This window comes from Ranitomeya variabilis, chromosome 2 (genome assembly GCF_051348905.1).
Source record: "Ranitomeya variabilis isolate aRanVar5 chromosome 2, aRanVar5.hap1, whole genome shotgun sequence".
NCBI lineage: Eukaryota > Metazoa > Chordata > Amphibia > Anura > Dendrobatidae > Ranitomeya > Ranitomeya variabilis.
The window spans coordinates 660360753-660388680 of record NC_135233.1 but is presented as its reverse complement, the minus strand read 5'-3'; the positions used below and the strand labels follow the sequence as shown (position 1 = coordinate 660388680).

General features: G+C 40.4%; 1 protein-coding gene across 4 annotated transcripts in view; it reads left to right on the top strand.

Moving 5' to 3' along the window:
• The window catches only part of HIVEP2 (HIVEP zinc finger 2), a 239601-nt gene that overhangs the window by 73049 nt on the left and 138624 nt on the right, over positions 1-27928 (top strand). Inside the window, exon 1 of one of the 4 annotated variants that reach the window (XM_077289202.1) lies at positions 18132-18545. The exons of the other annotated variants lie outside the window; for them this stretch is intronic. The gene's annotated coding sequence lies outside the window, so the exon portion shown is untranslated. Of the gene's footprint in view, positions 1-18131; positions 18546-27928 lie in introns of those variants that run through there. 4 annotated transcript variants of the gene reach the window in all.

Genomic DNA, 27928 nt, shown 5'->3' with positions numbered 1-27928 from the left:
GCTGCATATCTCACCACCCACTACTGCTTCAGATGTGAGACTACCAGCATTTTATAGCCAGTCATAGCTATTTCATGCATGCATTTGTCTACAGCTATTCAGCATATGATTAGTTATGCAGATAGGCAGGATAACTTCCAAACCTAAGAATATGCCTTTAACGGATTGTCCAGGACTTTGGTTACTATTTCGTATGGGGCTAAGAACTTACGGCAGGCAGTTGATAACTCCCTGCCTGTTCTGCCCGGCGATGATCTCTTCTGGCACAGGCGGTGACTCTGCTGATTCCTTTGCCTCACTTCATTGCCAACGTGATGCTGATTGACAGCCAACTCCTTGCAGCTAGGGATCAATCAGCATGACATCGGCAGTGACGTCCTATCCACAGAGCAGAGCGGAAGAGAAGAAGCAGCTATGTCAACATGACGTCACCGGAAGCACAAGAATTGCTGGCAGGAACGGGCAGACATCCTTTTGGCTAGCAGAGGCAGGTAGTTAGCAACCACCTGCTGGTAAGTTCTTAGTCCTATATAAAAAAAATAAGCAATGTCCCAGATAACGTCTTTAAGTATAGGTTAGGCCCAGCCTAAAACATTAAACATAGTGCTAAAATGTCATGATATATGAACCATTGCAGTTTGCTTTACAAATTTGCTTTCCTATTATCTGCTAAAAAAAACCCCCAACACTAGTAACTAGAAGGACTTCCATTCTTTTGGCCACAGTGTATATGTATACTTTTTCTCAGGTTACTTTGTGTTAATACAAACTATCAGTGTGTGTAAAGCCCATTCCCAAAGTCTTTCTGGCACCAGAGATAATCGTATGACATGTCTCTGCTTAATGGGTTTAACTATTAATCTTTTTCACGGAAAATGGAATTCATACACAACGTGACCTTAAAATTAATTATTCACAAATGTTAAGGTATAAGTATCAGCTTTACCTGAATGGTTTCCGAACCATTGAAAAAGCAGACATTAAATGACAGTGCGTATTTCATGGCATCTTTGTCTGTAATGTCGATATTTTTATTTGAGTGAGAACTTTCAGATGGTCTAAATATGAATATTCTGCCTCATTAAAGGCTTTGATATTTTTAATAACTATAGAGATAATCTCATTGTTCTGTTCACCCAAAATCAAAGTCAGCTCTGTGTCTCAGTAGAGTTTCAGTATTCTTTAGAAAACTATGTTTAAAGGGAATGTGTAATTGAAAATAAGCTATTGTTTAAATCAAGTTTTTATGTTGAAGATATTTTGTAAAATGTCTTTTATATTAAATAAATCCTGAAATGTTATCACTGGTATATAATAAAACCAGCTTACCTCCTCCCCCTTCCTGCACAATACACTCTGCGCAGGTCACAGAGCATGCCTAAAAAACTGTTGCATATACATAAATTTACATTTCCAGTTTCCTATTTTCCAAGTGGTTGCTGTAAAGCATAACTTGAAATGCTGTTAATTGTAGCTCAGGCAGGATCATACACAGAATGCAGAATAAAAAAAATCAGAAAATAAAATCAGAAGAAAAAAAAGAACCAGTATCCGGTGTTAATTCTGAAAAAATACAGGTGATACATTCTCTTCAAAGCATTTTCCCATTATGGAAATGATAGCTTTTGCTATGATATTCCACCATTTCCTCAACGTTATGACCTGTGTGCCAGGACCCCCTCAATATTTCAGCGACTTAAGAGATCACGCATTTTTCTGCGCAGCGATTCAAGCTTTTCTGCTGCGTGAGGCGAACATTGAACTCGCACCCCTCCAGCAGTAAATAAATTGTGTTTATAGTTATATGCCAGCAGTGAATAGACTGTGTCCTTAACTATATGCCAGTAGTGAGTCGGCCACACACACAGAATTATATACAGAAAAAAAACCATATAAATAACTTATGTATCAGCAGAGAATAAACCATCTAAAACTATATACCAGCAGTGAATAAAACACATACTGTATCTTAATGTTAAAAAATAAATGTATTCAAGTTAGCCTTTGCCCTCCCCACCTTCGGGCACACTGGGCCCCAGCGACTGAAATGGTTTGCCATTCCTGCATGTCCTTTCTTATACATTGTGTGAATTGGCTGGCACTGTTTATTAGGTGGCTATTATTTTTTTGGCTGGCACCACCATAAATTATAATTCGTAGATACATTTTTTCATCTTCTGTAGGAGCCATGAGCAGGATATTAGTGCTGTCCATGTTATGTCGGTATGTAACTATATTTTCTATATTTTGTATGCCTGCCTACCATGTTGTTATACAGGTTTGGTTATTTATAGCTGCCAGGAAACTCTGCGAATCCCCTACAGCTTTAATTATCTTTTCACTTGACAAATATTACAGAGAGGTGCACCCGTGAGTCACGTGTGACCCATGGGTAGTTGTTGAATACATATGGTGTGCAAGTGTTCGATGCTTATTGTGTTGTTTATCTGCTTTGGGAGTTTTGTAGCTGAGGAGCAAATTTGATTGTTTTCCAAGAGTTGTCTAACCTCTACAAAAATCTTAAACTTGGTTTTAAATTGATAAAAGAAGGCATGCTCACCACCAAGATCTGGAGCTCAACCGATGGCGTCCCATTCCAGGAGCTTCAGTGGTCAGATAAAGAGTGGGATGTCATCACTTGCTTTTCTAGGGCAGACTACCGAAGCGGCCAGTGGTAGTGCTTGAACAAGCCGTTGAGTATGTTGAAGAATACATGTTCCATGAATTTACAATGTTGAAAATAAATGTCATTTATGGGATAAAGCTTGGAACATAGAAGCTTTATAGCTAAAAAAAACATCACCCAGACACCTGACCCATGAAAATAAATCCAATCAACATGCAGTTTAGCATCAGACAACCTTTTGTAAGTTCAAAATTAGCCGAAGAATCTTTCACTCGAAGAAGTATCGATGTTTCTACATAGAATCTTAAGTATATTCATATTTGTAACAGGCTAAGTACACAAAACTCGAGAGCTTTTACGGAGTGATTATCGCATGGTAAAACATAATGCTTTGTGACATATGCAAATCAAACCTGTCTTGGTATTTGCGTAGAATATTTTGGATAACCTCACTAGTTTGTCTTGTCGTGTTGGTTGTTTTCGCTTCTTCTAAATTACTTCCTCCTCTTAAGTGGCTTAGAAATTGTAGTTTTGATGCATGTTCTGATCTGTATGGGGAAAATCATAACAACACCAATCTTACAACAAAATCCGCTCGTCAATAACGTATACTTGTTACATTTGTAGAGCACTTTGTGACACGACAATGTGCACTTTCTTTAGTGTGGAACTCCAAACTTGTATACTAGAAGTTATTTTTGGTAAAATTCCTTAAGCCACGTCCATCTCTGTCCAGGCTACTAGCCTGACCTTCTATAAGAATTAATCCCATTAATAATGGTTATTAACATTATCTATCTGAGGCTACATTCCCACAAGAAGAAATTAGTGAATTTTTGATGTTGTTCATTTCCTGCACCTATTAGCTTCAGTAGGTTTCTTGTGTTTTTTCATTGTGCTTTTGAGTATGTTCTTTTTCACATGCGTTTTATCGCGCTTTTTACTTTGCATTTTTGTTTCTTTTTGGTGTGTCATGTTTTGAATAAAGCTACTTTGTTTTTGATAGTTGCTCTATTGATTTACTGATATTTGGCTTTACTGATACAGTCATGCGTGAATTACTTGAGTTTTTAGAGCGTTTCCATAGCGGAAACAGACTAGAAAGGCATGTGTGTTTTTTTTACTTGTGGATTTTCAGCATGTAATGCAATTCTGTAGGAAAATCAGCACCCAAAACTCAGCGTACTCACAAGAGAAATTGACATGTTGTGGATTTCAACAACTCATTGGAGGTCAATTTACACCTCATCACAAAAATCGCATGGGCATGAGATTTCTTTAAATCCCATCCACTTTGCTGGAACCTTGCTGCGTTTTTTACACAGGGAAAATATGCAACTTACCAAAAACTCATTGTGGGAACTTAAAGGGAATCTGTCATGTAAAATAACTCTATTAAATTAAAGTTATGGGGTTACTCTGCAGGTAAATAGCGTTATGATACTGTATGGTGCCTGCACTTAGAGCCCCGCCGCCAGAAGGAAATGGCAGCGGTGGACCAGCACGGTTTTAGTCTATGTATAGAGCATGGCGGCTGTTATTCCACCCCCGGCAGGCTTATTAATTGAGCAGTAACTGAAACCATGACAGCACCACCCCATGACTAAACACTGAATGTTGCCGGGAAGAATATAGTTAATTTCCTCCCGGCAGCGGGGCTCTCAGAGCAGGTGCCGCATGGTGTCATAACGCTATTCACCTGCAAAATATCTGCAGGTGAATAGCGTTATTTTACATGACAGGTTCTCTTTAACCTAATGGTCACCTATATGTCTATGCTATATTATGCAGATTCACGACAAAAGTGTTTTTCTTGCATACTTTCTTTTTTTTTTTTACAACTACTGCACTTATTCCAGGTATTTTCGGACTACAGAATTGGATTCATCAGAAGAAAGAAAAGGCCTGTCAAAAAAAATACAACTGATATGTACAGTAGTTGCATGCTATTTTTTTGCACTTTTAAGGAATGGATCTGCGAATAGAGCTTAAAAGTCACTTGAGCAGCACAAGATATTTGTAATAAATAAAATGAGATTTGTTGATGCTGTTTAATGGAGAATTCTAACCCTTCGGTGAAGACGCTCACATTACATTCACGATGATTTTACCCCCTGCCTATGTAGAAATGGTTGGAGCAGAATAGTCAGGCAGCAAACGATAATGTAGCCACAATGTCGTGCTTGGAAGCGAGGACTTTCAGATTGGTTTCCTCGCTGGCGTACAACATGAGAGCTTTAGCTCCATGGAAACAAGAATGGAGAATGCATTGAAAAATTACTAATGAATGGATGCAAAATGATAGTGTGCTATGCCCCTTCGGTTAAGGTATAATGGTCACCAGCAAATTGTTCATGCAGTTTTATGCACTTTTTCTGTAATATCTTTTTCCTTGGCCTGAATACACATTAGCGCTGTGTAGATTTGGGAATGCCTGTATGACTCGGTATGTACAATATGAATGTGTGCTATGTATAGGTCGTACATTGTGTTTTCCCCAATATTAGTGCCTATGTTGCTTTGGTCCATTTTTAAACATTGCATGTAAATTATTTAAAAGGATTTTCCTAGAATACATTTTTTCATTGATAAGGCTTGCTTAGTGTAAAAAGAACAAATTAATCTTTAAGGATATCATACACATCAGGTTAAAGTTGGCCAAGATCCGCAATATAAACAGGACAGAAAATGTTGGGAAAAATAAGGGTCAGACGATGGACCCTTATGTTATTAAGCCAGACAGCTCTTTCTCTACTCTCCCCATTGAAAAGAGAAGGATGCTGTTATGCTTCTGGATTCGGACCCTTCATTCTGTGTTCTGTGGTTGACATGTCTTTCCGTTAAGCTACAGGAGATATACCTTTTGTTTGGGTGTCTCTGTTTCTGTTGGCTTTAGGTAACAGGTTTATTTCATTTACTCTGGCTGTCCTATCACCTTTTGGGTGCAGCTTGGAATTCCTTTCCCTGCTGGTGTTTGCTGCTGGTGCTAATAATCTTTATTGGTTTCCTTCACTTTGCTGTAGCTTGTGCCTGGTTTGTACATCACCCATGTGAATGTGCTTTGGCAGTCATAACAGACGCTCTTTTAAGTCCTTCCTGTGTGTATGGGGGTCTTTACCCACCCAATGCTGCTCCTGACCACTGAATCTAACACTGCTTGAAAACAAAGACTGAGGGAGTGATGAAGAGCAGGTGTTGGAGCCCCAATGGGAGAGAGAGGCTTATTTTGTTATTTGTAACCTTCACATAGTTAAAAATGTATTCTTGGGGGAAAAAAGCTTTAAGATCCTGTTATCTTTAGTTATGTCCCTCTTTCCGTTTTTTTAAATACATTTCTGGCTACCATTTTAGAGAGCAGCTTATGTTGCGTTAGAGGTGGTCTTATAGCCGTGAGTGGCACTCACAATTCTGCAGCTTTGCAATATTCTTTGTGGAATCGGCATCAGATTTTACATTAAAGTCAGAAGGCTGCAATGAAAAAAGGTCAAAAATTGAATTAAATGCCCTGTTGATGCTCATTTGGATTACTCTTGAAAACTATGTCAGAGTTTTACACTTCCAACAAAAATTCTTCATGATCATATGCGCTGTCCACCTAACGTCATCACTGCAGCCGAAACCACGTTGGACCCTATTTTTTAACACCCCATTAATAAGATTAATAACATTTTCCATATCTGCCTCTACATTAGGCATTTAGCAGACTCTTAAAGGGAATCTGTCAACCTTAATCTGGAAACATAAAGTAGCGTCAGAAACCCCCTATAATATCACTGTTTTATCTGCTAGTCTTCTCAATGTTGTTCTTTGTCTAACCCCACCATTGATGGATAGCTTTCTGTCTATGTGTGCATAGGCAATAAGCTGCCAAACAGGTGGTGGCAGGCATGAATAGCTGGAACTCCTGAGTTTTGGGGATTATATAGCAAGATATTATTATTGAGAAGACTAGCAAAGTTGAAAGAGATTATACAAGTGTTTTACTCGAAACTACAGAAAGCAGCCCAGTAAGTGGCACACCGCTGGAATCAGGGTCTCTGTCTCTACTTCATGCTATTCTCATGGAGGCAAAAGCCTGGTGACAGATTCTTTTTAAGCCTATAGTTTTAGGAAACGAATCAGTTGCAATTAACTAACCAATCCACTTCATACTAATCATTACATGTGTTTAGCTAGAACTGTTAACTCATTGACGGCCATGGGCGTTACACTTAGAATGAATACTGCATTTTTGAGTTCGCCTTTATTTATTCTTTGTGGAGGAGGTTGAAATGGTGAAGACTTCCTGCATTTATTTCTGAAAGCGATTACTGTATTACATTAGCATTCACTTTTTGCGTAGTCTGGATTAACAGTTCAGATGAAATCTAAATATATATTCAGTGAAATAAATATATGAACAGCTGTTTCTCAGAAAGTTATCATTTTCTGACCACATATTTCTGGAAAGAAAAGAGCACAAAGTGGCGATTAAAGTCATAAAATAGGGAAATACTTGGAGGCCTGGGTGTAAAATCAACCAAAGTCTTCTCTGTTGAAGTCTTACACCTTTATCACCCTGCCACAACTCTTCGGCTCCTCACCATCCAGATGAACAAACGTACCTCTGTAAGAGAAGACAAGGGGCTAGTGTTCCTCAGACAAGGATGCTCTTCCACTGCATGACACCTGGATCACTTACAAAAACCTACGCTTGCTAACAACATCGGCAGGCCAAAGAGAAACAAGAGGAGAAAAGTCCTGCTAGTTTTCTGGGGTGTAGACGGTGTGAGGATCATGGGCGCCAGATTTTTCTAACTGATTTTTCTTTCTATGCATAGAGATACTTATATATGGTCGCCCATATTTACTTAGTCTTTATAGAGAAGCTGTCACCCGTTTTTCCCCATATAATCTAACTGTACCATCTTTAAAACACCACTCCAGCATTTTTTATTTCAGCGCTGGAGTGGTGTCACTTATCTACGTTCTCTTCCGGTCAGTAAGAAGTTGCGATCAAAAGATGGCGGCGCTGGACTGGAGAGGCCTCAAGAAGAGCTGAAGACGGCGGTTGGTAAGTATAATACTAGGATCAGAGAACTTACGTCAGTGGCACCACTCCAGCGGTTTTTATTTCAGCACTGGAGTGGTGTCACTAATCTACGTTCTCTTCCGGTCAGTAAGAAGTTGCGATCAAAAGATGGCGGCGCTGGGCTGGGGAGGCCTCAAGAAGAGCTGAAGATCGCGGTTGGTAAGTATAATACTAGGATCAGAGAACTTACGTTAGTGGCACCACTCCAGTGGTTTTTATTTCAGCGCTGGAGTGGTGTCACTAGTTTACATACTTTTCCTGTCAGTAAGAAGTTGCGATCAAAAGATGGCGACGCCGGACTGGAGTGATGTCAAGAAGAGCTGAAGACGCCGGTTGGTAAGTATAATACTAGGATCAGAGAACTTATGTTAGTGGCACCACTCCAGCGATTTTTATTTCAGCACTGGAGTGGTGTCACTAATCTACGTTCCCTTCTGGTCAGTAAGAGGTTGCAATCTAAAGATGGCGGTGCCGGGCTGGTCTCAAGAAGAACTGAAGATGGCGGTTGGTAAGTATAATACTAGGATTAGAGAACTTATGTTAGTGGCACCACTCCAGCATTTTTTATTACAGCTCCGGAGTGGTATCACTAATCTATATTCCCTGCCCCTAGTATTATACTTATCAGCTACCGTCTTCATCTATTATCTGTGCTGCTGTCTTCTGCAGGTTGTGACCTGCTGGTTTGCTCCAGTTTTTGTTGATAAGTCGGAAAATTCTAACTCTCTACTCAATATAATTCTATGAAAGCCCGAACAAGGCTCTCATAGACTTCCAATGAAATCTTGTGACGATTACATCTGTCTTCCAGTCAGTAAGAATTTGCAGTCAAAAGTTGGCGGCGCGGGACCGGAGCAGAAGCGGAAACAGCTGGTAAGTATAATACTAGGATCAGAGAACTTATGTTAGTGGTGTTTTAAATGGGCATTCCATCTCCAAGATCACATCTCAATATTTAGTAGGTATAATAATAATAATATTAGCCAATACCTCCAATTGGAAATGTAGGATAGTTCTTCTGATTCGTCATATCGTTTACCCCATGTGCAGGGCATTGCAGTATCTTAGGTTTCCATGGTAATTCACTGTCACCATATGAGCGGACCATGGATACCTAAGCTGCGGCAGTGCCCCACACATCATCCTAATCCTAGTAGACACAATACGGGTAGCCCACTACTGAGTGTATCCACAGACATCTTTAATTTCGCACAGTGCTGATATGGGTAGGGGTGCCTGAGGACAGCCTTGACAAGTGCCGCAGCAGACTGACAGAACATGTGCAACAGACAGAAATGTGAATGTATTTCTTGGTCCTGGAGCTAAAAATAATTAGCGTTTGTATTTTTAGCTAGACAAGAAAAGCAAAAACACTGTTTGTCTGTGGCCTCATGGGCACAGGCTCCTTCCTGCCTGCATAACTAGCTGGATTTATGGATGTGTTTGTTTTCTATTGAAACCTTGTGCAATCGTTATACAGCGGAGATAGTGCAACATATAAATTTGGTTTATTGACGAAAGATTCTGCAATGCAGCCTTTTCTGTGGACCTCTGTGCTGCCTTTCAGGACTAAATAAAGAGTAACTAGGTGTAATAAGGGAGAGGGCTGATATCAGTGTCATATTTATCAATATCCAAATTCATCTGGGATTCTGGGGGATACATTTTGTTTTTTTAAAACGGTATTTTCCAAATATAATGTAATTAGCATTCAATTTTGAACCTCATTATTTATACCAAATAAATTAATGGAGGAGAGAAAAAACATCACCAACTCTCAAAATCTCATCTCTACAGAATGTTTTGGGATGGGGTATTTAAACCATTACAACATTTGTATTACCTCTCTGCATTTGAAACAAAAAAACAAAAAAACAAATTAAGGTTACAACCCGAATTCCCCAAAAGTCTGGACACTGTGTAAAATGTAAAGAAAACAAGAATTCAAAATTTTGGAAATCTCTTACAGTCATATTTTATTTACAACAGCACATAGAGCACATATCAGTATCAGAAGTTGAAAATTAGACATTTTTCCTTTTTGTTTGAATAAAATTAACTAATTTAGAAGTTGATGGCAGCAATACTTCTTAAAAGGGTTAACAAAGGGTCACATGACTGCATAAAAAGAGCACATTAGAGAGGCAGAGTCTCTCCGAAGCAAAGATGGTCAGAGGTTCACTTATCTGTGAATAACTGTGTCTAAAAATTGTACAACAATTTCATAAAAATGTTTTGTAATTTTAAGGGTTCGCTCGCACCAGCAAATAAATAATCGGTCCAATTCTCATTCAGGTGAGTGGGACAATTTTTTTTCACACTGACCAAATACTGATGTGTGAACGTGGTCAAAGACTATGCTAGCGTTTTATGCACACAGCTCCTCTACAGACCTATGGTCTTTCCGTGGCAATGGGCTCCAAGTAAATGCTATCTGCAGTCATATTTCATTCCCTATGCCCCCTACTTTGTGCTGACTGCAGTTTTGCACTACATAGACCTTATTTGTAGTCTATAACCATTGAGACAATAAATCCTTGTCTAAGCTGTAGACACAAGATGGTAGGGTTTTTATTTTGATCAGTATTTGAAAAAAAAAAGATTATTTTTTTAAGGAATATTCTAACAAAAAATATTGGTCAAAGGTGTATATACCCTTAACGTTATCCTCCTCACACTAGATAAGTATTTGCCTTACAATTCTGCACTCTCTACATAGTGTACATATTGTCACTTGTCGAAGAGGCCAGAATGAGTAGCAATGTTTATATCTGTTGTGTTACCTAGGCAAGGTGCTGCGCTGTACAAGTCCCAGGAGCCAGAAATGCCGTGCTTGCAGCAGGGAAGCTAGAATAGCTGGCTGTTCTCGTTCTTTTTTTTTTCTTCAGCTCATCTGTTTTTGTGTTTCAGGTGTTTACAGTTTTGGATGCTTTACTTTTCTATGTCAATAACATTATCTCTTGTATTTCTAGATATTTTAGTTAGAAAATCAACGTTCATGCAAGGATGACAATAACACAACATGCAGTAAAGTATACACAGCAGTGCGTGCTTGATGAAGGTGTTCATTGTATATTACCGTACCTTAGAGTACAATAGTTACATGTTTTACCATGAACTTTTAGCTTTTCTCATATCATACATGACACTTCAGTCTTAGTAAACATATTAGGAGAGATTTATTACTTTATAAAAAGTAGTGTTGGGAAAATGTGAAATAGTTGCCAAAAGAAACATATCAATTTCTAGCTTATCTTTATCCAGATTCCATTTAGGAAATGTACTATCTGCAAAAATTGAAATTGACATTGTAGTAAATGTAGGGTTCAATGGTTGACACCTGTCAGCCATAAAGTCATAATCACATGCCTAATATTGGTTAGATACCCTGAGGCCTCATTCAGACGCCATATTGCACGTACGTGTTCTATCCGTGTTTTACAAAAATACAAAACATACCCATAATAATCTATAGGGTTGTACACATGTCCAATTTTTTATCCTCACGAATGAAAAGTATCATTACAAGTTTATGGATATTAGAAAGACATTTGCAGCACAGGGATTGCATCTTTGTGCCATCCATGTTTAACATTACAAAGGATACAAGAACATGTGTAATTTATTAATATATCTATGCGTAAAAAACACAGATGACCCTTGAATCCAAAATACTAATGAAACTCAGACCGTTTTTTTGTGTGAAAAACTTTGACCCGGCAAAACACAGACTCTACAGAATGTCTAAAGCTGTCCTTTGATATCTAACGCGAAGATGAAAGAGACCACCGTCATTAAATAAGAGGCACTGTCATTAAAGGGAACATGTCACCCCCAAAATCGAAGGTGAGCTAAGCCCACCAGCATCAGGGGCTTATCTACAGCATTCTGTAATGCTGTAGATTAACCCCCGATGTTACCTGAAAGATGAGAAAAAGAGGTTAGATTATACTCACCCGGGGCGATTCCGGTCTGATGGGTGTCGCGGTCCAGTCCGGGGCCTCCCATCTTCTTTCGATGACGTCCTCTTCTGGTCTTCACGCTGCGGCTCCGGAGCAGGCGTACTTTGTCTGCCCTGTTGAGGGCAGAGAAAAGTACTGCAGTGCGCAGGTCCTGGGAAAGGTCAGAGAGGCCTGGCGCCTGCACACTGCAGTATTTTGCTCTACCCTCAACAGGGCAAACAAAGTACGCCTGCGCCGGAGCTGCAGTGTGAAGACAAGAAGAGGACGTCATCCTATGAAGATAGGAGGCCCCGGACCGGACCGCGACGCCCATCGGACCGGACTGCAGCGGGACCGCCCCTGGGTGAGTATAATCTAACCTCTTTTTCTCATCTTTCAGGATACATCGGGGGCTTATCTACTTCATTACAGAATGCTATAGATAAACCCCTGATGCCGGTGGTCTTAGCTCACCTTCGATTTTGAGGGTGACAGGTTCCCTATAAAGAAGGAGGATATGAAGGAGACTACTTACATGCCTTCCAATCATTTTGGATCCAGTGGGACAGTCCCCAAAAGAGGGAGTTATTCGGTCAGGACTATGTGCTGACTTCAACTCTATAGCACAATCAATGTTTCCTTGGCCGAGTAGGCTCAGAAGCTACTGTGAGTGTTAGTTCCGACAATGACAACACCATATCTTGGTGGAGGGGTAAGGGTCTATCTGAGCTTTGCTCTGTACTAGTATAGCAGACAGCAGCTTTAGTTGTGAACCCTAGGCTGGACTGCCAAAGATAAGAGAATTTTCAATTGCTACATCTCTAAATTATGTTCTTCTTCCTTACAAGAACATTGTACTGGTACATAGAGATACATATCTGTATAACAGTACTGCTCTATACATTAAATATGTAAATATTTATATGAAAAATAAAATACCCCCTCTTCCAAGAAGTAAGAACAAATAATATTTTGCCTCTTAGAAATACAGTTATTATATATTAAACTAGATGGTGGCCCGATTCTAACGTATCGGGTATTCTAGAATATGCATGTCCACGTAGTATATTGCCCAGCCCACGTAGCATATTGCCCAGCCCACGTAGCATATTGCCCAGCCCACGTAGTATATTGCCCAGCCACGTAGTGTATTGCCCAGCTCACGTAGTATATTGCCCAGCCACGTAGTATATTGCCCAGTTACGTAGTATATTGCCCAGTGACGTAGTATACAGCACAGAGCCATGTAGTATATTGCACAGCGACGTAGTATGCAGCACAGAACCACGTAGTATATTGTCCAGCCACGTAGTATATTGGCCAGTCACGTAGTATATTGCCCAGCTATGTAGTATATTGCCCAGCCACGTATGTCACAGGTTAAAAAATAAACATATACTCACCTTCCGAGGGCCCCTTGTAGTTCTGTCGCCTCCTTCTCGCGCAGGCGCGCAGGACCTGTGATGACGTCGAGGTCACATGACCGTGTGGCGGTCACATGACCGTGACGTCACGGCAGGTCCTTCTCGCGCAGGTGCGCATGACCTGTGATGACGTCGCAGTCACATGACCGTGTCGTGGTCACATGAATGTGATGTCACGGCAGGTCCTTCTCGCGCAGGCGCGCGGGACCTGTGATGACGTCACGGTCACATGATCGTGACGTCATGGCAGGTCCTTCTCGCAGACCATCCTTGACACCGGAGTGTCGCGAGGAGCGGGAAAGGTGAGTATATAATGATTTTTTATTTTTTTTTATTATTTTTAACATTAGATGTTTTTATTATTGACGCTGCATAGGCAGCATCAATAGTAAAAACTTGGTCACACAGGGTTAATAGCGGCGGTAACGGAGTGAGTTACCCGCGGCATAACGCGGTCCGTTACCGCTGGCATTAACCCTGTGTGAGCGGTGACTGCGGGGAGTATGGAGCGGGCGCCGGGCACTGACTGCAGGGAAGTAGGGAGGGACTAATCGGACTGTGGCCGTCGCTGATTGGTCGCGGCAGCCATGACAGGCAGCTGGCGAGACCAATCAGCGACGTGGGTTCTATGACAGACAGAGGCCGCGACCAATGAATATCCGTGACAGACAGACAGAAGGACAGACAGACGGAAGTGACCCTTAGACAATTATATAGTAGATTGATTGTTCAAAATAGGGACACAAGTGTGCAGTCACTCTATGTGAGTGCAGACTGCTAATCATGACAGCATGCAATGAGCGCATGATCATGATCCTCTGGGTGTGGGTGGGTGAACGCATGCTCATTAGACTCCTTTTTTTTTCAACACAACCTTTTTCCATTGCACTATGGTCCAGTTCTGATGTTCACATGGATGTTTTAGGCATTTTCACAGGTGGCTTTGGGGAGTTACTTTTATTAGTTTGTAAGTTATGACTCTTTTTTTTATCATTGCAGCTATAATATTTTTCAACAATTTGTGCTACAGTCTTATTCTGGTTGTTGAACCAGGTAGGATCCTCATTAGCTCTTATCAAATAGATTATGATGCCATTACTGTGACAGCAAGGTGGACCAGTTGCCCTTCTTTGATTAATTTTTGATAGGAGCATACCTGGAATACCCAAGAAGTACAGGGTTTTGGAGATACTCTGACCCCATCATCTAACCATTAGAAGTTGGCTCTTGTCAAAGTTGCTCAGATCTTTACACTTTGTAACTACAAGAACTCACTGTTCACTTGCTAATATAATACACTCTCTGGCAGGTTTTATTGTCACAAGATAAATCATGTTATTTACTCCATCTTTCAGTGGTTGTAATGATATGGCTGAGCAGTGTGTGTGTACATATATAAGGTGTGTACATATACATACAGTATTGTGTTAAAGTTTTAGGCAGGTGTGGAAAAATGCTGCTAAGCTAGAATACTTTCAAAAATTGAAGTGATATATTTTTATCAATTAGCAAAATGCAAAGAGAATAAACAAAAGAAAAATGTCAATCAAATCAACCTTTGGTGTGACCACTCTGCCTTCAAAAGAGCTTCAACTCTTCAAGGTACAGATGCAGAAAATCTGTGTAGGAGGTTTAAAACTGGGTGAGGAACAGGCAATCTCTGCTGCAATGGTGAAGTTGTGGAGAACAGTTTCATGTCACTGGTTATACACCATGGCAAGACTGATCACAGAATACAAATTATACTTACACTGCATCAGCAAGGTCTCTACTAGATTTCAAAACAGACTGATTTCAAATTGTGTTGTTCAAGACTTTTGAAGGAACACCAAGAAATGGGCAGCAGTAGGCCAAGGGAACTTTAAAAGTCATATCATGCTTACTTCACATTAAAAGTGGAAGATGGATGTCTAGCAGTGCCATCAGCTTACACCTGGATGGACCCAGCTACACCCATCTATTGTTCTTAGAATTCTGTCCAGAAGTGGTCTTCATAGAAGAATTGCATCCAAGGGGCCATGCCTTCAACATGTAAACAAAGTCAAGTGACTCAATTACCATATGTAAAAAAACATAGGTACTGGGGTGCAGAAAATTGGCAGCAGGTGATGAGTCAATATATTAAATATTTGGTTGTAATTGAAGGCAGTTTGTTCCCCAAAGGGCCAGAGAGCAGTTGAATAATGAGGTTCTGCAGGCAACAGAGGAACATGCTAGAGGTTCCTTGCAAAATGTTGGCCTAAACTTGTTAGGAACCTCCAGCATGCTTCATTGTTGCCTGCAGACACTCAATATTGTGCCACTCTCCAGACTTTTGGCAAACTACATTCCGTTACTGACAAATACTTCAAATTTTGACTCATCAGTCCAGAGCACTTGCTCCCAATTTTCTGCAACCCATTTCCTATGTTTTCATGCATAGCAAAGTTGGTTGGTCTTGTTTCCAGGTTGAAGATATTGCTTTTTGTCAACAATTCTTACATGAAAACCACTTCTGGACAGACTTCTTCTCAAGTAGATGGGTGATGCTGGATGTCACTGGTTGCTGCCAGTTCTGACCTGATGCATTATGTTTTTTTTCATCTTCACTAACTTTTTGATACTGACAACTCCATCTACAATCCATAGTGTTGCCCATTTTTTTTTTGTTACTTCTTGAAAATAACTTGAACAGCACCCCAGTCTGCTTTGAAATTTATGCCTAGGAGAATCATTGCTGATGCAGTATAACTACCTTGTGTCTTGATGCTGTGCTCAGTCTTGCTATGGTGTATGACATGTGACTTGAAAATGTATTTCACAATCCAACCTTTGTAGCTAACTTTGGCTGTACCTCACTCAGTTCTCAGCCTCCTACACAGCTATTTCTGTTTCAGTTAGTGACTGTCTTCCAACCTATAAATGAAAATATGTGAAAATGATGATCATTATCACTTGTTTGGTGCAATTGCCCACTCCTACTCCAGACTATAATTCTACAATATTTCTTACTTTGTGTAAGTGAACCTTGGTGCACAGTACTTTACAGCATAGCACAGAAATCTATGTACATTTTGCAGAAACAATTGTACCATGTTTTACTTTATGAAACAGATTTTCAATCCATTTCTTTTCTGTAGACGTACTATTGCTATGGTTGCCAAGAGTCAGAGTTGGCTTGATGTTACCTGTAGTCATTTTACATCTTTTTAAAGCCTGGGGTTCTATTGAGCTGTGATAAGGCACCTTAGCAATCCTATGGAGGCCACCTTTATCTCTTTATGCCTCTCATTTCATAGGAAAGAATACAATGATATTTTTCTGTTCGATTCATACAAAATCTGACAAGAAGAAATCGTGACATGCTCCATCAGATGTTATATTTTAGAGCTGTTATCCACTACCATGTACGGAGCCATAGGGAATAACTCTACATGCTCCGGCAGAGCCATGTGGATGATGCCTCAGAAAGAATTTGTTAATGAAAGACAGCAGTCGAATAATCATATTCCATGCAGGTTGCTGAAGATTCAAGCTGATTTTTTGTTGATATTTTCCTCACTGCTTCCTAATTTGGTTAATTGAAGCAGATCTATCACTACAATCTGCTACCTTATTAAGCTGGATGTTCCCAACACACAATGCAATGGCATATCACTCTGGATCATTGTGCGTGCCAGATGTTGGACCACCACTGATCTTGTAAAGAAAGGAGCCAGAGTACTAATTTAGTACTACGACCCTTTTGAACGTTCCTCAGCACAGTTCACATAAATGGGGAGATGCTACAGGTCCTTGCACAAGGATGTAACCATGAGGGCTCGTTCACACGAGCATATACATTGGATGAGTGCTATCTGATGTTTTATCGGATAGCACTTGGACCAATGTTATTCTATGGGGCAGTGCTGATCAGTGTTTCTTTTCTTATGCCGATTCGGAAAAAATGAGCAGCCTCCTGTTAGTTGCTGTGCAAATCGAATCGCGCTCACCCATTCAAGGCTATGGATGCATGGAAATCATTGGACAGCACTCGGAAGACATCTGAGTACAGTCCGATTTCTGTGGACTCACTATGAAGAAGATAGAGAAATCTGTTTCTCCATCTTCACACCTGTGCTACAATTTTCTCATCCGAGAAATTTGGATCACACTGTGCTGACACTGTGATCAGAGTTTGATCTGAGTGTCATTTACTAAATCGATCCAACTCTCTCACGTGAGAGAATCAAGGCTCGTGTGACCCCGGCCTGAGCAATGCTATGCAGGGATAAAACAGTAAAGGCTACCACTTGTTAGAATGGAGCTGTGACCTTTCCTTTCATTGTCTAGGGGACTGCCACAGAATGCAGGTACAGACTGGTAGTTCCATAAACTAAGAATGACGCATGTCAGTGCCACGTTCTTGGGTTCAGTGAGGGTTCCAGTGGTCAGACCCCCAGTGATAAGCATCTATAATGTGGATGCAATAACTTTTTAAGTAGGGAATAAATATTATATGCGCTTCCCTAGTACATAACTCCAGGTCCACATTACCTAACAGTAGGTCATCTATGATCACCTCAATACATAAATATATTCTCCGAATCTTAATGATAAGATGAGGATGCTCCTTGTAATAATGACGCTTCTCCTTGTGCTCAGATAAGGCGTCTGTGCTTCCCAATAATAAGCATTTGGCTGTGTTTTGTGTTTTACGCCCGTGAAGTGCTCATTTGGTTTCTTTTCTAGCTTATAAGATTATAGCACGCTTTTGCTTTGCTTCATTGTTGTGTTTTATACTTTTCAATGTGAGTTTTGTACTAAAGAACCTTTATTTGTATAAAGACATTTAATTGAGTAGATGGTAGGCTTCTGCAGAATGAATGAACCTGGGTTTGTATCGGAAAGGCAGCAGAGCATATTATATGTTGTAGTATTTCGGCATAATTATGTTTATTATTATAATGTAGTGGTGTATACACAACAGATCTGCTGTTCGCTGCCTCCATTCTGCTGCATGGCTCTAGTAAGCAGAGCTAAATGTGTCTGTCGAAGAATCCCTGTGGGGGCCCTGTAGCTATTTTTAAGCCTGGATATGCGTCATCAGTGGGTATTTTCTCTAGTGACTCGCTGACATCAGTAGGTCTCCTCCTGCACCCTGTATCAGTGAGTGACTTATGATTGATGGGAGTCACGGCTACAGTTTAGATTTTTTTTTTTCCGCTCATGGGAATGAATAACAAGAATTTCAAGTCTATTGCATTTATTGAATGGCTGGAGACACAAGATTGCAGAGGAAGAAAATGCAGGTAGTAGCGATTCATTTCTCTCTGGCAGTGGATGTGTGGAAACACTGGAGCAGAAAGACGGACCGTGAGCTCAAATTGTGCCCCTCCGATGTTAAAAAGCTTCGATTCCTTCCTATTTGGTGAGCGACGGATATAAAACCTGCATGATAGTGACATTTCCTGTATCTGGAGTCGGTAGCTGGGAGACTCAGCCTCTCTTTTCTATGACCTTGGGTAAGTCTCTCTACTTTCATCCTAGATATTAACCATTTTGTGGTATGCTGCGCTGCTCAGAATCCTCTATAGCATGGCAGGATGCAGAATAGAAATACCGGACTATTACATATGGTAATACGGAAACTGCCTGCAGATACGTATACCCTCATGCGTTGGGGATGCAGATTTTTACTAAATCACTTTGCAGTTCTCATTGGTTAAGTTGTAAAGCCACGTCCATTAATTGACTTCATCTAGATGTTCTCCAAACAGACTGAGTGAGAAATGAGGAGCACAGTATGGTTCTGGCCACAGAGGCCTGCACTTCTATGCAATGCCTTACACATGGCACTGTGCCCGGAAAGCCTATTTTGATTTGTGTTATGATTCACAAGGCCCTTGAGAGATGTCAGAGCGAGAGGACCTACCTATAGTTAATCAGCCGGGAACTTTTCAAGGGTGCAGAATTGACTTTGCCGAAATACATAGGTATGGAAGCAATGTGACCATCCCGACCTGGGTGGTTCTGCTATAATGTGAATTGTAACCTATTAGTGATCTAAGCCATAGAATTCTGTATATTATTTGTTAGATTTAGGTTGTGGATAGAGATGAGCGAACCTGAACTGTAAAGGTGCTGAGCTCCCAACAAGGACTTCTCCTTTACAGTTCCGGGAGAGAGATTTTTCAGCTTCAAAGCTCGAGTCCACAATGATTTCTATGAGGTTCAAATTTGGGTATAGTGTCCCGAACCGAACCAGGCGAACCTGAACTTCCACTGGTCCTCTCATCCCTAGTTGTGGAAATATTTGTTTATTTATATATTAAAATTGCTGACACATGACAGGAAAAGAACAGTCCTGTAGACTGTGATTTGGACGGAGCAGAAATGTTCTTGTTATTTATTGGGGCAACCTGGACAGTCACATAGGGGACCAAGAAGTACGGGGGCTCCTTCTATGTCCAAAGCAAGTGGAATTGTATATTGTGATGAGCTATTGGGCCGCAAAGGGCCCTTATATTGATCTTGTACAGGGGCCGTGTTATAAACACACGATATACAGATGACCAAACAGTGCGAAACAAATGTAGCCTCTAAATCAAAACATTACCCTCCTACATAGGTGCCTGTGCCTGGTGCTTCTACTGGGTCCAGAAAAGAGGAGCAAAATGAAAAGTCGAATTAGACCTGTTTCTCCTAGATGTTGGAGAATTGTATCTGTCGTTTTTAGCTATAGGGCTACGTTTTATGTGCAACGTTAGTGCATCATTATTACCCGTAGCTGTAGTTGTGTGCGTGATTGATGACAAACTTAACTCTGCTACTTGTCAGACTGGGCTCCACTACATCTGTGCAATTGCGGCTGTGGCTGGATCACACCGCTGCTGCTATGTATGTGATATACCGTAATTGTAGGCGATGAAATGAACGCATTCGACTTACAAGTAAATATGTAGCAGCTCATTGGACCTGTCACTGTGATTAATAGCGTCATAATGTTGGCAAATTACGAGAATGGCAGAAATTAAGGTGTTCAGGATGAGAACACATATGCGGTATTAGCTCAGGGCAATGAATACATTCCTTACACGTATTGCAGCTATGCGCTTCTAATTATTATATTAGTGCATCATTAAAATCTTTGTTGTTTTAGGGTTATTATATCCGCCTGGCTGTGTAGGTATAGGATAATGGAGAACTATATATACAGCAGGCATGTTATTACCGTAACTGCAATTCCCCAATCGAGGAATCTCCTTCTCTACAAGTGGGATAATAGAGCAAGTGTGGCGCAGGAAATGTGTCACTCATGAACAGGCACGTCGTGGTTTAGGACCCCGGTATGTGCAGTGCCTACCCATCTGTCTATCTATCTATCCTTGTATCTATCTATGTAATATACAGTGGGTACAGAAAGTATTCAGACCCCTTTACATTTTTCACTCTTTGTTTCATTGCAGCCATTTGGTAAATTCAGAAACGTTCATTTTTTTTCTCATTAATGTACATTCTGCACCCCATCTTGACTGAGAAAAAAACAGGAATGTAGTAATTTTTGCAAATGTATTAAAAAAGAAAAACTGAAATATCACAAGGTCATAAGTACTCAGACTCTTTGCTCAGACACTCATATTTAAGTCTGAGCAAAGGGTCATATTATACCCACTGTATATATATTACTTTAGGTAGTTACATAGTTTCTGTTTTTCTGTATTGATTTGGAAATGTGAAATATCAGGCTCTTCCTTAAAGGGATTATGTGGGACTTTTAATATTTATGCGTATGGGGCTAAGAACTTACAGGCAGATAGTTGCTGTCTACCTGACTGTTCTGCTCGTCGACGATCTCTGCCAGCTCAGCTCAGATCGGTCACTGATTACTCATGCCGGTGATTCTGCGTCTTCCTCCTATGTCACGTTGACAGAGCAGCTGCTTCTCTTCCGCTCTGCTCTGTTGACGGATGTCTATGCCAGTGTCATTCTGATTGACAGCTGGCTCCCCGCCTCCTACCTGAAGGAAGCTGGCTGATAATCAACACTGATGCCCCGTTGACAGAACAGACCAGAAGAGAAGGTGCCGCTCTGTTGACGAGGGCTGCAATGAAGCAGAGGAATTGCTGGCTATGTCGGCAGAGATTGTCCCAGTGCAGAACAGGCAAATAGTCAGCAACTACCTGCCTGTTAGTTCTTAGCCCCATACTGAACAATAAGAAAAGTCCTGGATAACCCCTTTACGTGCAATAAATGAAGCCCATGGTATTATGGTGGATTATGGCTTTTTCACAACTGATTTTGACATGTTTCTGTGATGGTGAAACTGGGAATAATGACCACAAGTGTAATACACAGGCAAAGGGGTATGTTGGCTTATTACTTCGTGTCTTATTTCCTTAGGTAAAATATTTAGAAACTCAGGGCTTTCTTGGACACAACTTCGAGCTACAGTGTATTTAGATCACTCAGTTGTGTTGGTGACACATGGAGGTAACGTTCTGATATAATGCTTTACAGTATATTTAGTGCCTTTTTTATATGAAAAGGGATTGTCCACTTTTCAGTAAAATTTTTCTTTACTTCTATGTAATTAGGTCTTTGCCATTTGGTTTAAAGGAGTTGTCGGGTGAAAATAAATGACCACCTATCCACTTGTTGATCAGTGGGGGTCTGCTTCTGTGACCCGCCGGGATCCACACTGGGAACGTTTGTCCCCATTGTAGTGAAAAGCTTGACCTATGGAGCTGCCGAGTGCTTTCTCTGGTAGCCCAAAGGGAATGAATGGAGCTATGGATCCATGTCTTCCACACCATTTTGTAACTGGGATAAAAGTTCCTTGTCAGGGATAAAAATTCTTCCATTTTCCCATTGGTGCAGGTGGGACAGCCACTGATCAGCAAGGTAGGATAGATGACACCTTATTTCCGCTTGACAGGAACATTAATTAGAAATGTTATACTGTTTGCCTTCTATAGCTTTTAATTTGCGCTGTGTATTGTTGGCTGCAGAATGAGTTAACTGAGAATCCATCAGTCAGCCCACTGTAAAGGTCTGATGGGGAGTTTATAATGCCTTTATCTTTTGTTTCTGAGCTCTTTTTAGCTGATTTATGACCACAGACAATATCAAAGATGAACATGCAGAGAAACAAACATCCCATAAAAGTCAAACAGGCAAATTTTTTAATGAAACAATAGCAAAAATGATTTTTAGTCACCAATACATGCATTTAATTAACAGAAAAAACATTGTTACCAATAGTGGCCAACTCCTTTTATTGTTGATGGCCTGATGATAATATCCAAAAGATGCTTCCACACCTTACTTTACCTCCATGTTTTACCATTGGGGCAAATGAAGGGTTTTTTCCTCCCAGATGCTCAGACTCATGGCGCTGTATTAAATTGCTTCCTTGTCACAAAAAGTTACAATCCAGACAGATTATGGGATTACAGGTATCATTTATAAATGTTATTATTTGTTTTACATTGTTCATAATTGAATATTTATTTAACAGAGGTCCACTCAGGATGGGTTTCTGTCCACATACTCAATGTGCAAGACTTTCTGTAACTCTAAAGCCAAAATGTTCCTGGTAAGTGGAGAAAGACACACACAGGGAGAACATACAAACTCCTTGCAGATGTTGTCCATGGTGCGATTTGAACCCAGGACCCCAGTGCTGCGTGCTAACCACTGAGCCACCATGGTTGATCACGTGCAAAGAGCAGTGGCCATTCATGGAGAGTGAGGGTTGATCCATCCATTCATTTTCTTTAGGACTGCCGGAGATAGCCAAGCACAGTGATCGGCTGGTCTTTAACACTCCCAATGAATGGAACGGCAGTGTGTATGATCGATCACTGCTTCATTCATAAGGGGCTCTTTAGAGCGCTGGTCCTTGGGATCGGTGGGAGTCCCAGCAGTTGGACTACCAGCAATCATGAAGTTATCCTTTATCCTATGAATAGGGAAAAGCTTCCAAACTTGATACAACCACTTTAAAGGATTTGTTATTTCTAACAATTTTTAAAAAAAAATGTATTTGTGTAATAAAGAACTTACTAATATACTTTGATTTTTAAAGGTGCCCAATGTTATTTTTATCCAATGTTCAACTGCTCAAATTGCGCAAACTACATAACAAGGAGAACATTTTCTGTTAGGTGTATCAGATGTCAGCTCCTGAAGAAGAAGTCACTTCTGACTTCGAAACGCGTTGAGACTCTGAATAAACCACCAAGTTTTATCTTCAACCTGCTTGGACTTCTAATTGAACAGTAGCCTGGAGGATATCCACACTTTTCCCAGTTTCTATACTAAGGTCAGGGCTGGAAGTGGAAATCTGCATCTATTGTGAGAACTGGGCCCTGACACATGCTGCTGTCAATGGAGAGGTGGTTGGACATCCCATTTATTTGTACTGGAATTCCACTGAAAGCATCAACCAACATGGCCTCCTTCTTGAGTTAGATGCAAGTGGTATTGATGGAATATGCGTCATCTATTCTTTTCAGGTATATCCTATGGATATTCCATTGAATGCATATGGCCATCCAATATTAATCCCTTGTGCTGTTATAAGGTTCTGTGTACAAGGCATACATTAGGCATATATATACATACTGCTTTGATCACACTTTTAACATCTAAGTTGAAAACCATGCATTTATATATTTTTATTAGGACTTGAGAAAAAGGGTTGTTGTCACAATTCCACCCCTCATTGCGTGTGAGATGCAGTTACTGACAGCTCAGCCGTCCTATCTGGTACAGGGGCGTGCTAAAGCTGTCAGTACTTTGATTGACAGCTCAGTGTCCAGTCTGGTGCAAGGGCGTGCTGAACTGTTGGTATTTTGATTGACAACTCGGCCGTCCAACCTGAGATTGGGAGGTGCTGGCTGTCCCCAGGTGTTCATTGTTCCACATGATTGCCAAGCTACTTAACTGGGCTGTTAGTCCCAGACCTCTGCCAGACTTAGCTTCAGCTTACAGTGATTTGTCTCACTGTGCCTTGTGTTTTGCTTGATGATCTTTCATTGTCTGACTTTGGACCTCGTTCTGACCATCCGTCTGTTTATCCCATTTGTTCTGATCCACTATCTTCCTGGTATTCTGACCTCGGACCGTTACCTGGCTACGCCTCTGTCTCTTCCTTCTGTTTATAACATACCCTCCTGGCTTTTGAATTTGGACTCTTTGTCTATCCCGTGTCACGGCTTGTCTGTGAGAATTGACTCAGCGCCACAGTTGTCCTTTGGTCTATATATTTAACATTTAATTCAGTAAAGCCATTGACTATGCGCATTGTGATAATTTGATAGTCATTTGGAGATAATGTGACATACATGTAGGTGTTTGGGAAGCTGTGACAATATTGTGAACATGTGCTAGAATGTTGGCTATGTGAAACACAGGAGGTGACTATAAGGACCATGTTATAGTGTATGGTGCACAGCCAGCCTTGCATCTTAATCCGTGGCCACTGCTTACCTTATCAGAGGCTTTAATATTGGTACATATGATATGAATCATGATGAGTGTGAAAACTAGAACTGATAAACATGAAAATATTTCTTGTCCTAAATTTTGATTTGCGCTGTTTCTCTGTTGTAATTTGGGGCCACTTAGTTGCGGCAGACTTGTAGCCGAGAGCACTGATCACATCTGTTCATGCAGAGGCGTCCTCCCTCATGTGGCAGAGTAACAGCTTGCTATAAGACTTTACTGCTTTTTGCTAGCTGTGAACATTGATGTTCTTGGATGCTGGGATAAGTGACTGGAAAGACTAGCGTAAATCAGAACCATTTGTAAGCATAAAGCTCTATAGGTATGAGTAATGGACGACTCTTAATACGCGCTCTTCTCAAAGGACAGCTTGTTTGTCGAGGTTGTAGTACATCGTGCAATGCCCCACACAGCAGTCCCAAAGGGCATGAGGCAATTTTTCCAACTCTTTAAATTACGCCAAATGCTTCTTTAGTGGTAACGTTTCTAGGAACTTCCCTGTTTCATGTGAAATTGATAAAAGGATGTGGGCACAGCAGGAGTGGAAAATCCGAGGTGTATTACTTACAAGACTTCTACATTCCTTCCAAACAGACTGTGACCCAAACGGCAAAATCTTCCACATATGCTTGAAAATGCAGACTACTCAGTAGTGGAGAGTGCGAGTACACTTCTGTTCCCACTAATGTCCGCGTAATAAATATGTATTATTGTTCCCTATTACTTTCATTTGTAGGGTTTCTCCTTTCCATTCATTTAATCACTGGTGCTATTGTAATCAACCCTAAAGCGAGCTTTCCTTCACGACTTCTCAGCCTCGAGGGGGAGATTTATTACTTGGCTGGCTGCTCAATTTACACTTAGAGTATGTTCACACACTGCGTTTTGCATCTTTTTTGTTGTTTTTTTCGGTGCGTTTTACAGTTGAAAACGAGATTTTATTTTCACACAGAGTATTTTTTTCTTACTTTTTTTGAACCGCGGCACTTTTTTTTTTAAATAGCAAGTTAATTCTTTCAGCGTTTTTGCTTTTTTTTTATCCAATTCTATTGAACGCATAAAAAACCTGCAAAAACGCTGAAAAAATTGACTTCCTGCTGTTTGTAAAAAAAAAAAAAAAAAAACAACCGTCGACCAAAAAACACTAGGTCATTTATTTGTTTGCAATTATAAAATGTACCAAAAGAATGCATAAAAAAAAGTAAAATATTTAGAATTGAGAGTCCTCAGTGGTTGATACCTTTTAATGGCTAACTGAAAAGATGGTAACAAATTGCAAGCTTTCGAGACTACACAGGTCTCTTCATCAGGCATAGACTAATACAAATTCTGAAGAATCACATATTTATGCACAACATAGCTCAGAAAAAAAAAACCCATGGATAAGACAGGTGACATGAAGCAGAATTGCCATGAGTGATAAACAGTTATGTCCATAAATATTGGACCAGTTCTTAGATAAGGAATGTTTTATTGTCCTCTGATTGGGGTCTGGTTCTGTTGTGATGACCCCTCATAGTCTGAGGGGCAAGTTCCTTAGTTGATGTAAAAAGACCTAAATCCATGCGACACATTCATTCCTGCACTAAGACTGTCAGGGTATGTGCACACGCTGCGGAAAACGCTGCGGATCCGCAGCGTTTCTGCAGCTGCGGGTCCGCAGCAGTTTCCTATGAGTTTATAGTTCAATGTAAACCTATGAGAAACCAAAAACGCTGTGCACATGCTGCTGAAAAAAACGCGTGGAAACGCAGTGGTTTACATTCCGCAGCATGTCACTTTCTGCGGATTCTACAGTGGTTTTACAGCTGCCCCTATGGAAAACCGCAGTTGTAAAACCGCAGTGAAAACCGCAGAAAATCGGGTAAATCCGCAGCAAAAAACGCAGTGTTTTTGACCTGCAGATTTATCAAATCTGCTGCGGAAAAATCCGCAGTGGCCAAGAATACGTGTGCACATACCCTTAAAGGTCGTCATCAGTTAATATTCCCATACTTTTCTGTCTCTCTTAGATTTGAAGCTACCTTTTAACACAAGTAATTTCATGTCCATAATGTTATGATTTGGGAGACAAAAATGTATTGCCACAGGTAGATCCATTCTTTTTTCTCTTATTGTGTGGCGGTGAGAATTCATTCTTGTTCTAAGCTTTTGCCCTGTCTCCCCCACATACAGACCACGGACAAGATAAAGATCCCCAATTCACATCAGGACTACAAGATACCAGGTACTTTCAGCTGTGTCACTTCCAATGTGGTGTACTTAATTATTTGTACTAAATGTCCAACTGGGGGTCTGTATGTGGGGGAGACAGGGCAAAAGCTTAGAACAAGAATGAATTCTTACCGCCACACAATAAGAGAAAAAAGAATGGATCTACCTGAGGCAATACATTTTTGTCTCCTAAATCATAACATTATAGAGAAGAAATTACTTGTGTTAAAAGGTAGCTTCAAATCTAAGAGAGACAGAAGAGTCTGGGAATATAAACTGATGATGACCTTTGACTGTCTTAGTGCAGGAATCAATGTGCCGCATGGATTTATGTCTTTTTACATCAAATAAGGAACTTGCCCCTCAGACTATGAGGGGTCATCACAACAGAACCAGACCCCAATAAAACAATCCTTATCTAAGAACTGGCCCAATATTTATGGACATAACTGTTTATCACTCAAGGTAATTCTGCTTCATGTCACCTGTCTTATCCATGCTTTTTTTTTCTGTGCTATGTTGTGCATAAATATGTGATTCTTCAGAATTTCTTTTAGTCTTTGCCTGATGAAGAGACCTGTGTAGTCTCGAAAGCTTGCAATTTGTTACCATCTTTTCAGTTAGCCATTAAAAGGTATCAACCACTGAGGACTCTCAATTCTAAATATTTTTCTATCTACTGGCTAACACGGTACCAAGATATATATCTTTCCTGTAAAAAAGAGTAATTTACACAGCATTTTTTCCTATAAACACTGTTTTTTTATGCAGAACAGAAAAAATAAAGCTGGGGAACATACCATTCGAGTTGAATGGTATTTCAGAGTTTGTACCAGTGATTTATGAGGAATGTTGTATTTTCAGGCAGTTTATTTTTCTGGGAGACACTTTAGCACTAAAGAATCCTACAGTGCAGTTCTCCCTGGTCCACCCAGGACTGCAAGTTCTACAGGGCCGAAATAGTTCAGCAATATATATTTCAAATACATTTTTCTTGTGGCTGGGTTCAAAGAATGAAATGTACAAAAAAAATTTATTTTCTATAAAGAGTTTTTTAGGATCCAGCTATTCACTTGTGAACACCCTATTCGAACTGCCTGTGAAAAGGCCAAGGCAGAAGAAATGACTGAGGTGCGAGAATGTCTTCTGCCCATGCTCACAAAATGTATAAAAAGTCTAAAAA